The sequence below is a fragment of the Rhipicephalus microplus genome, chromosome 1 (assembly GCF_043290135.1).
Source record: "Rhipicephalus microplus isolate Deutch F79 chromosome 1, USDA_Rmic, whole genome shotgun sequence".
Taxonomy (NCBI): Eukaryota; Metazoa; Arthropoda; class Arachnida; order Ixodida; family Ixodidae; genus Rhipicephalus; species Rhipicephalus microplus.
Window position 1 is genome coordinate 157,263,153 of NC_134700.1, and position 10,727 is coordinate 157,273,879.

A 10,727-nucleotide genomic window follows, 5' to 3' on the forward strand; every position below is an offset into this window, starting at 1 on the left:
TGGTGGGCACATGTCACTATTAGTCCAATTTTCTTGAAGAGATACACTCTTTGTGCTTAAATTTATTGCTTACTTATCGACCCTTTTTTATTTATCCATTTATTTCATTATCCACAGCACCAATTGGCATTACAGTGGGGAGCGTTTACGAAAAGTAGAATAAAAAAATACATAGTCAGCCAAACAAATAATCAAAGTCACCTGAATCACAATCTGCAAGAGAAATTCATATAGAAGTTGGAAAATATGGCACACCCCAAAAATGCAATGCACTAATTCTAACATGGAATAAAAAAAATATTTGAGAGTGTAGAGGCAATTCTAGAAGGCAGTTGGTTCTATCTTGTAATTTTTTTGGTAAAAAATTATTTTGAAATACGTCAGTCTTGCATGCGATTTTTCTTATCTTGAACCTATGGTCAACACGGTCTGAGACATAGTGCGGTGCAAGTAAATATTCCGCTTTAACGATTTCGACTTGACAAAAATAAATAGCATAAAAGAACCCAATTTGACTTTCGTAAAGATATTTTTCACAGTGTGTTTATTTAAAACTTTTCTCGCGTGTTAATGAAGCGTCCATAATGAGTCAAAACGAAATATTGACTTGCTGTTGACCGTATGAACTGCGCGTGCATTGAATAACTTAAATGAGTTGATAATCATCTTTTAAGGAGTTCGGTCAAAAGTGATTGGTATGAAAGCTTGTCATGTACAAGTATTGTGACTAATGGCCTATAGAACGACTGCTAAAACTGGTGTCTATAGGTCTCTGTGCGCGTGGGAATGGAGGCTTTTAGCAATATTTCTTGCCAACGGGACACTAAAAAATGTACTTTGTAAACGTAACCCACTTTCCCTTCTGTCAATACTGCATCATTAATGTAACAGCGGTAAAGAGCTCGTTCAGCAGAAATTCCGGCGTAGGCATCGGTGGCTCTCAGTGAAAGATCGTCTTGTCCATGATCAAAAATTGAGAGAATGCAAATAAAACAAATATTATAAAATTTTGGGTTTGAGTGATGATCGAAATCATGCAGGCCATTTGCATGGCAAGCAAGTGCTCTACCACATAGCTACGCATCTGCTTGGATATAAAGCATGAATAACTTCCTCTTGTTGGAAATGCAAGGAAAATAACTGCCATGCTTAACAAATACACGTATCCTGCATACAGGTTTCGCTGCACAACATTTATTATCCCAGCAATATTGCATGATATTGCCGTGCATTGTCATCGCGCATCACAACACGTTATTACCAACGAGACTTCACAGTCTAAAGACAGCCAACTATTACAAAAGGCACACACGTTACTGCGCGTATTCCCTCAGGACTGCGTAGTGGGCGCATAAGGTTCTAAAACATTTCACACGCATAATATTTTGAAGCACGTTCTGCTGGGTGAGTTGATACTTCATCTTAACTTGGTTGCGTGAAAAAATTTGAAGTGCGGAAGGAAGACACCTGGACACAGCGCACACTGACAACAGAAACTTTATTGGAGAAAACAGACATATGTATGTGGTTACGAGAACACGTGAGGTGGAAAAAATGATTAGATGAGCAGACATCTAATCATTTCCTTTCACCGTGGGGACATCGTGTGGTGTACGACACTGCGCTGTCGTGTGGGAAGTATTATTTAGGATTCAATAATATAATTGTTGATCACAAGGCTTCTCTAAAGGGACAACCATTCTCTAACCAATCATCACATTGTACAGAGTGTGGCTGCGCGCCCTTGTTTGATGATACGGTAGGTAAAGCTAGATTGAGTGGCACGGTAGCGCGGGAAATCGAAGAGGCGTATTTCATAAACCAAGCTGCGGATTCATGTGTCACGTAACTCTCGCTTATGTTACTTGCTACTGAGGTAGCTTTTCTGGAAGCGCATCATTTATACAATCTGTCTGCTCATCTAATCAATTTCTTTCACCGCACGTGTTCTCGTAACCGCATATATATATGTCTGCTTCTCCAATAAAGTTTCAGTTTTCCATGTGTACTGTGTCTAGGTGTCTTCCTTTTGTATTTCATTTTCGCGCAACTCAGTTTTACATAATATTTCTCGTTCTTTAATCTATACTACCCCTTTTTTGCACAAATTGCAGCCATGTGCGAAACCTTCATTGAGACACTTTCAACATTCTGAATTACACAGTACTATTCCACAATTAAAATTGTTCAAGCAGCATCATGCAATAAAGAGTACACACTGAGTGATTGAATTACGCACAAGAAACAGGATCGATACAGCTATCACGTTCAACTATGGAAAACGGAGCTTAAAGGTCCCCCAGTTTTTTCACACATTAGCAAGTCCTAATGCACCAGACCAGTTTATTTGTCAGCTAGCGTAAAACTATCTACAGTGCTCACAGATTAAAACGTGACATCACATTATTTTGTGTAACTATGTATGCGGGTATGCGCAGTTCCTCAGGATAACCACGCGATGTTGCGACATCAGTAACAATAATGTTGCCTATGATGTACGCATTCCAGTCAAATTTACATTATATCACCCTGATTGTAGATGGTGGAAAGAAAATTACGGGCTATTCTTAAGTTTTTCCGTTTGGATCCATGACATTGCACCCTGCTTTGAAGAATCAAACTAGCAACAAAATTTTAACTGCGTGTCCTTATCAAAACACACGTAAATATAAAAACAAATGGAACGTAGACGAAGAAAGATAAATTCAAATGCAAGACAAATTCAAACGTGGGCTCATAAATCTCATGACACCATTGGAGTTGGAGATATGCAACTCTTTTTTATTTGTGATTGCGCAAGTTGTAATTTATTCTTGGTAATTCCTCAAGTGTTAAAATGAGAAAAGTACAACACAAGTATATTTATATCAATATATTTATAAAAGTGCAATGGCACGAAAACCATATTTTCCTGGCGAAGATTTTTTGATTAAATCGAGCACTGTCTGGATCAAGTGGAAAAAAAGAAAGTGTTGTCGTATCGCTTAAACAAAACAGCTTAATGACGTAACCACGATTAGCATGAAGTTATTTACTCAGCAAGCATGCAATACGCTATCTTTTCGAGTTATCATAATATTTATGAACAACGTGCGAAGGTAGTGAAAATGATGAACTTACCTTAACATTTAACCGAGACTTGTCTTTCAGAGAGCCTGTTAATCCTGATAACCTATTCACACCTTAAAGCCACCACGTCCATTCCTACTGCCTTAGAAAGAAGTTTTGAAGGAACGCTTGCCCGCAAGCATGGGTGTTCATTTTTTTCCCACGAAAAGTGGACGATCGCCAATTTAGCGGCGTACACACTCACACGCACACGAAAACACTTCCACGTCCGTCCACAATTTCACCACGTACAGCGCATTAGATTCCTGAGTGCTGCGCGATTATCTTGTGTAAATTGGAGCAGTAGTTGAACACGAAATAAGAGCAAGAGAAATGAAAATGAACCAACACTATCAACACTGCACCCATGACTCCGGCGAGAAGAAAAGCAACAATGGCGCGGATGGATACAGTGCATGCAGGCTTGACAATGAACATTGCAACGAACATCACATTACTCCTTGAGATCAATGATTTACGCGCTTTTCACTAAAACTAAATTTTCCTGAGATTATTGGCGAACGACGTTTTATTTTTAACAATTATTGACGCAATATTATTACCATACGACTGAATGTTTGAGCAAACTATTTTCTTCGTCGTTACTTGAAATGGGCCGCGGCACTCTCTTTCCTGCTGTGTCGACAGGCTGGTGTAGGTCACGGCAGGGCTGCATGGTGCCTACGCGCCCTTCTTGGAACAACGTTCTCCGAATTTTCCACCCATACGACGGGTGCCCTTTTTGTATTTTTTTACTGCGCGCACCCCTTGCAACCTTGCAGTCAGGTGAGTTTTTTCGGAGAATAAACTTCAACTTAGTCCCGCGGGCCCAGAAAGCTGCACGTGCAGGACCTTTGAGACAGGCATTCCGTGGAGCTGAAATCACTGCTTCATGTACGCTGGCTACCAAGACGCGTTTCTGCCAAGCTTTCATCTTATTTCGCAAGCATTTATAATGATAATAATAATAATCAATCAACCAATATTCAATCAATCATTTTTAACGTATCCAAGAACAACCATGGGGTCTTTCGTGCTGGCACGCGCGAAAATAAAACAAAAATAAACAATACATTACAGACTGTCCACAGAAAATCAAATAAAAAAGAGCAAAAACGAGCAGTCGAAAATAAATCAATGCACAATGGGAACAACAAATAAAAGAGTAGATACTCATGAAATGGGACTGAAAAATAATGTGGAATATACACAACCGTGCCGAAGGCTTCTTGAAAGACGGAAAAGCGAAGAATCTGGGCTTGTGCAAATCTACGTTAGGACAGGGCAGCCCTCACTGACAAAAAAATGACTGTAGACTATGAAAAACATAACGAATCAAGAAAGTTGACGTTAGAGAGGCTCCGTATTCTGTAACGGATAGAGTTTAGAAAGAAGCTGGCAGGTACATGCAACGGTCGATCCTCTCTCGATAACTTACGCGGCGTTTGAAAATTATTACAACCGAGAAGGGCAGAATATCTCACCCTGAACTAGCTTGTAAAGAAATAACAGCTCAGCGCAATTTTGCCGGCCGTTAACTGATGGCAAATATAATATTCTAGCAGTGTTGAAAAGATTCTAGTGAAACGATGGGGGTAAATGCTGTTAAATTTTTTCTGGACTCACTCAGCGGCGCTACTGCTGGATTTTGCAAGGCTATTCCAAATCAGATATGCATATGTACTCAAGTTGAGCACGACATATCACGGTGTACAGTTTGTAGAAGGCTGTAGGAGAACCGAATTCTCGAGAGATGTTGAGCCAACAGGGAGAGAATGAAGGCCTCAAATGGCAGCACATTTAATGCAAGTAGAAAAAATTCAGCATGCTATCAAAAAGAACACCAAGATAACTGATCTCATAAAACTTACTGAAAAACACAGTAATGACAGCATATGGAATTGAAACGTTGGACGCTTTGCGAGATACAACAACAACAACAACAACAACAATAATAATAATAATCATAATAATAATAATAATACACTCATATCATTCTGACATGGCCGAAATTATCTGGCCAAATTGAATAAAGTGCTAGTGTCCGGGTGCCCATGAATCTCTATACGTGAGTGTGCAATTGCGCAGTTTGGTGGGTATGTACCTGCATACATATCTTATAGGTAAGTGCACTATCGTGTTGGTGTTGAAAGGATATGTTCGCAAGCAGTTTTAATCGTTACGCGCCTGCACAACAAGGGGCTGTTTACATAATGTATAGTTTGGCTTAGGCATCACGCCAGCCCGCAAAAATGTGTCATATTAATTGTATTCGCAAGGCAATGTTTAGGCTAATCTTGATGATGGCACGTGCGCATTAGTGACCTCGACCAAGTAATGATACACCCACACAAAATAAATTTGTGAATTCGACAGCCTACGTTAAATGTTGCTATAAAACTTCAGCATTTCATTACATGGTCCATTAGATGTGTATCACGTGTGAGTCAGTTGCACCTTTCTTAACGTACATGTCTACGACGTGAGATTTATTTGACGCTTGCAAACATTACACTAAATTATTTGTTCTGTAGTGCAGTAATAAAATTCTCGATAAAGTTACTATATGCACAGCCAGGAACAGTATACATAGCCAAAGGAAACGCAAGATGTATTTTTGCAATAAATTAGTACAACTTCCATCTTGAATGTAATCATAATAGTGCCTGCAAGTTGCAATCACGTAACTTCTTTTTTGTTTTTGAAAATACTCCCTTACACACTGCACTGTGCATGCAATTATAGTAAATGGCTGCTGAAAGCAATCGCAGATGAGGGGTCAACTGGATTAATTGAAATCCTGTTATATGAAGGTAGCATATAGCCATCAAAACCTTCAAATAATCAGAAATTTTGTTCACTGATGTGGAAGCTAAAAGTGCAATGAAATTACTATTTCTTGCTTCCACTTTAAAAATGCATTAATGTGAACAATATAAGTTGCATGCATTTTGTCTTTACATAATACTATATAGGATTGCTCGATAATAATAGCGAGGTTCGGATGCCTCAATACGTTTTGTGTCTTGACACGATTCCTTCCTCGTAAAACATATCTGCTGTCGTATACATTATTTACGTCGTATTAATTGCAACTTATTGTTTCAAACCTAAATGCCATGAAAAATGTACGAGTTAAATTACACGAATGCATGCATATATGCATTCAACTGAGTTGCAAATATCACGTACACAAAGCGGACCTGAAATTTCAGTTTTTTTGCATGGCAGAAAACATATATAATTAATACTCCTAGTGTTGTAACAAATAAGCAGGTCTGCTTTGTGTACAAATTATTATATATTACAATCCGCAAAAAAGTGTGATAACGGTGCTAAATATATACGTGGTCCATCCCAAATAAGGGAGCACTTCCACATACAAGGATCCACTTGATATGTTATATATGGTGTGGCCGTGCCTTATTAAGGCCGGATATGACTCCTTATACGGGCCAACCGCGTCATATATGGCTGTATATAACCCCATACATGAACCGACTCCACCAGATATACATCCATATATGGTAAATAGAAGCCACATATCCTGACATATATGCTTACATGTGGCCACATATGCTGCCATATATGCTTATATGTGGCCACATAGGCTGCCATATATGCTTATATGTCGCCACATATAACCTATATATGGGCCATATATGGCGTTTCCGTAAGGGTTAAGAGGAGCACTGGGATCCTGTGTTCCTTCAGCCTTAGCACCACTTGTGCAAATCTGTCTAATTTTTTTCATAATTTATTACACGAAAGTCAAAAAGTATGCATTTATGCCAGCTATAAATGATAGAGAGCTCTATAATACGGGTTATAATCGTAGCCACCACTTATCCAGTCGGTAGGAAAAATTTCAGTGAGTAAAGTCATTTCAATCCGAATCGATTTTATACTGGCTTTTTATTATTCCTTTCAATTGGCTCTATGTTCGCAAACAAAAGCCCTAACGTTTTTACGCATGCCTTTATGTCTGTCACTTTCATATTGTCGTTTGAAAGTTCACGTTTTTTTTCGTTGCAGCAAACAAAGTCTTGGCCAACGATCATGATAAAAGTCGACGTGGTATTGCCAACAAAGAAGCCCACCTCTACTTATGTTCACATCAGCACCAACGCGGTAAACGCTGTGTTCTCTTCTTCCTATATATTTAGGTAAAAAGTGATTAGGTGCTTGGTATCTGCGTATTCATACAATCTGACGGCAAGGCTGTCTTTTTTGTGTTTTTTAGTACTGCCTGTCTGCTATTGCGCAGCTAGGAGGGGACACATCAAGAACCGTGCTTGTGCTTCCACCCCTCCCCGAAAGTTTTTTTTTCTTCTGTCATTAAAAACATGACACAAAATGCCACTCCACGACTTTCTGTTCCCGGCCTTCGCTAGAGATCAAAAACGTGCCAATTCGCACTCTCGAAACAAATTTCTGCTGCCTACGACACTGCCTGTCTTTTTAACTATTCCTGCGGCCCCGCGGCGGTGGTCTGGTGGTTAAGGTACTCGGCTGCTGACCCTAAGATCGCGGTGTCGAATCCTGGCCGTGGCGGTGGTATTTTCGATGGTGACGAAATGCTTGAGGCCCATGTGCCTGAATTTAGGAGCGCATTAAAGAAGCTCAGGGGTCGAAATTACCGGAGCACTTCACTACGGCGTCTCTCATAATCATATGGTGGTTCCGGGACCTTAAACCTCAACAATGATTGTTAATGAGGAAACCCTAACGTGTGAGTCTAGCATGCAGCGTTTACTGAACAGCATGGCAAGCGGAGAGGCAGCCAGCGTTTTTCTTTTCGGTGCGGTATAAGGCAGGGCTTCAACTATGCTTTGTGTAAAACCATGTGTGCGCTTATTGCTCCGTTCCCTCATTTTTAGTTGCGATGTGATCTGGTTTAACCCTAAAAGCTATCACCGCTAGGCACAGGCCGCACAGCACTGCATGAGAATAAACTTTCTTCGTTTGAACACATTGGTCCTGAATATTCATCTAAACTTGTAAGTGCCACGCATACGAGGACGCGAAGCGCACCTGTCCTATCTAGTGCGCACTGGGTACTCAACTGCTTTGCGCTAGGAGTTTTCGTCAGTTTGTTTGGGGAGCTTCACGATTGCTGCAAGTAGTACCGTAATTATCACGTGCAGGACGTGACTATTCAAATTTATTCGAAACCTTACAGGAGCATCAAACGATAATGTCTGAATATTTGATCACCGATTTGTAATAGACAGCACGTTCTGCCGAATATCAGATTACCGATGGTCGACATCTGTGATCGCTGCATCTGTGGTTTCAGCTGAAAGGCAGCGTTATTTCTCGTTGGTTTTTTGTCCTTGCACGTCTCACGTGGTCATACCGTCGACATTGCCACAAATGGTGGTGATTATATTCGAGCAAGTGGTCCAGCTGAGATACAAGCTGTCCCCATAAACATAAAGTTCATTCTTTCTCTCGCCAGACTTCTTCAGTTTTGATGACTGAGCTAAAGGCCTCGAGTTCTAGCCATATCGACACCTCAGAGTCTCCACCCGTCAAAGCGAGCGCCAAACAATGGTCATCGTCGTCACTAGAACTCTATTCTATTCCCATAATAAATTCGGTAAGAAGCATTTTTCTACACGAAAATGCCCGAGAAATCCGCGTTTCTGTACTTGCTGATCATATTCTGCAACCAACTGGGATATTAGGCGACGCAGGGGGGTCATTTGGATATATCGCGTTGTGTACATTGGCCAGTTCTTTTTTTATTCAACTTATTTGTGAGCCCTACCACGGTGGTCTAGTAGCTAAGATACTCGGCTGCTGACCCACAGGTCATGGGATCGAATCCCTGCTGCGGCAGCTGCATTTTCGATGAAGGCGAAATGTTGTAGGCCCGTGTGCTCAGATTTAGGTACACGTTAAAGAAGCCCAGGTGGTCGAAATTACCGGAGCCCTCCACTACGGTGTCTCTCATAATTATATGGTGGTTTTGGGAAGTTAAACCCCATATATCAATCAAATCAATCACTTCATTTGTGAGGCCAAATATAACGCCAATGTGAAACGCTACAAATTTATTCCCGCATGTGTGTGTGTGTGTGTGTGAGTGTGTGTGTGTGTGTGTGTGTGTGTGTGCGTGTGTGTGTGTGTGTGTGTGAGAGAGAGAGAGAGAGAGAGATCCAGTAGGTATTGTCTATCTATCTTTGTTTACGTGCAGTTAAGCAAAGGTCTGCCATGTGGTCTTAGTAAATCTTTCAATGACTGAATTAGCGTTGGGTTAAAAAGCTAATCTAGAAAGCGAACTGATGCCGCTGATGTTGTGTAATAGTGGACACATCAATACCTAACTTATACTTTCCAAAACAAAGTTGGGCAGACGTTTTCCTTCTGCCAGGCGTCTTCGGCTAAGGTAACGCAAAGGACGGCCTCATATCACACTACACTGAGAACTTCAAGGTCATCACCAATTGAATCAAGTGGAAAAGAAACGCTGCCATCCGGTGAAACATCTCTCGTAAGTGCCTTCGGTAAGATTACGTATCATTCACAGAAACACATTAAGTTATTCTGAAACCTGTGGTAACTTTAATTTGCATTTTTTTCATTAGTGAAACAGTTTACTAATGAGTTACCTGACTCACGCAGCTATATCCCAGTGTTCACACGAGAAAAAGTGTGTTTAGGTAGGTTTGAAATAGGTCGTCTGATGCATTGGACACTCCTGTTCTTAGACACTCTAGTATGGGCCGAGAGCTGTCACTTCCGTGGTTGCCGTCACGTTTGACTGACGCTAAGCTTTTGGTGGTAGGCTTTGAAACTCTTGCTAAGTTTTAGAAATAGTGTACCCTACTCAAAACCTAGACACTGAATGGCTGTCGCGCATACTCAGTGGCCTCGACGCTATTTCTTTGGTGCCCCGAAACTATTGGGACCCCAATTCGACAACTCCCTGTCAGCTCCTACTCGGCAAGTTGGGATGTAACAGTTCTGAAAGAAAACGCACCGTCATAATCCATGACGAGAGGAAAGCTTCCTATCTTTAAGCAATTTTCCCCAAAATTTAAAGCAGCTTCGAAGTTTACCTTGCGTCACTAAGAGTAATATTGCGCAGAACACAGCTTTAAGTTGTTTTTATGTGCGTGTGTGACTGTACACTAAGCGTGTTTTGTCGAGGCGAACAGGCCCAATGACGATGCGTATATGCTTGATGCGGCTATTATTGCGACAGCAACTATATGGACACTATCAGTTGGATTTCACCGCCGGCGTCAGCGTCGATGTCATGCACCGTATATGTATACGTATCTATCTATCCATCTCTCTCTCTCTCTCTCTCTCTCTCTCTCTCTATATATATATATATATATATATATATATATATATATATATATATATATATATATATATATATATATATATATATATATAAGGGAAAAAAGTGTATACCTAAGGGCTCGTTTTGCCGTATTTTGACACAATATTAATGAGATCTAACAGACAGTAATGCCAAGGAATGTACAGGAGAAGCTATTAGAACCAATGGAATGTAAATAAGAAGAAGGAAAAGTGGGTGAAAAAATAACCAACCGTGAGCAGGATTTGAACCTACGACCTTCGAATAACGCGTTCGATGC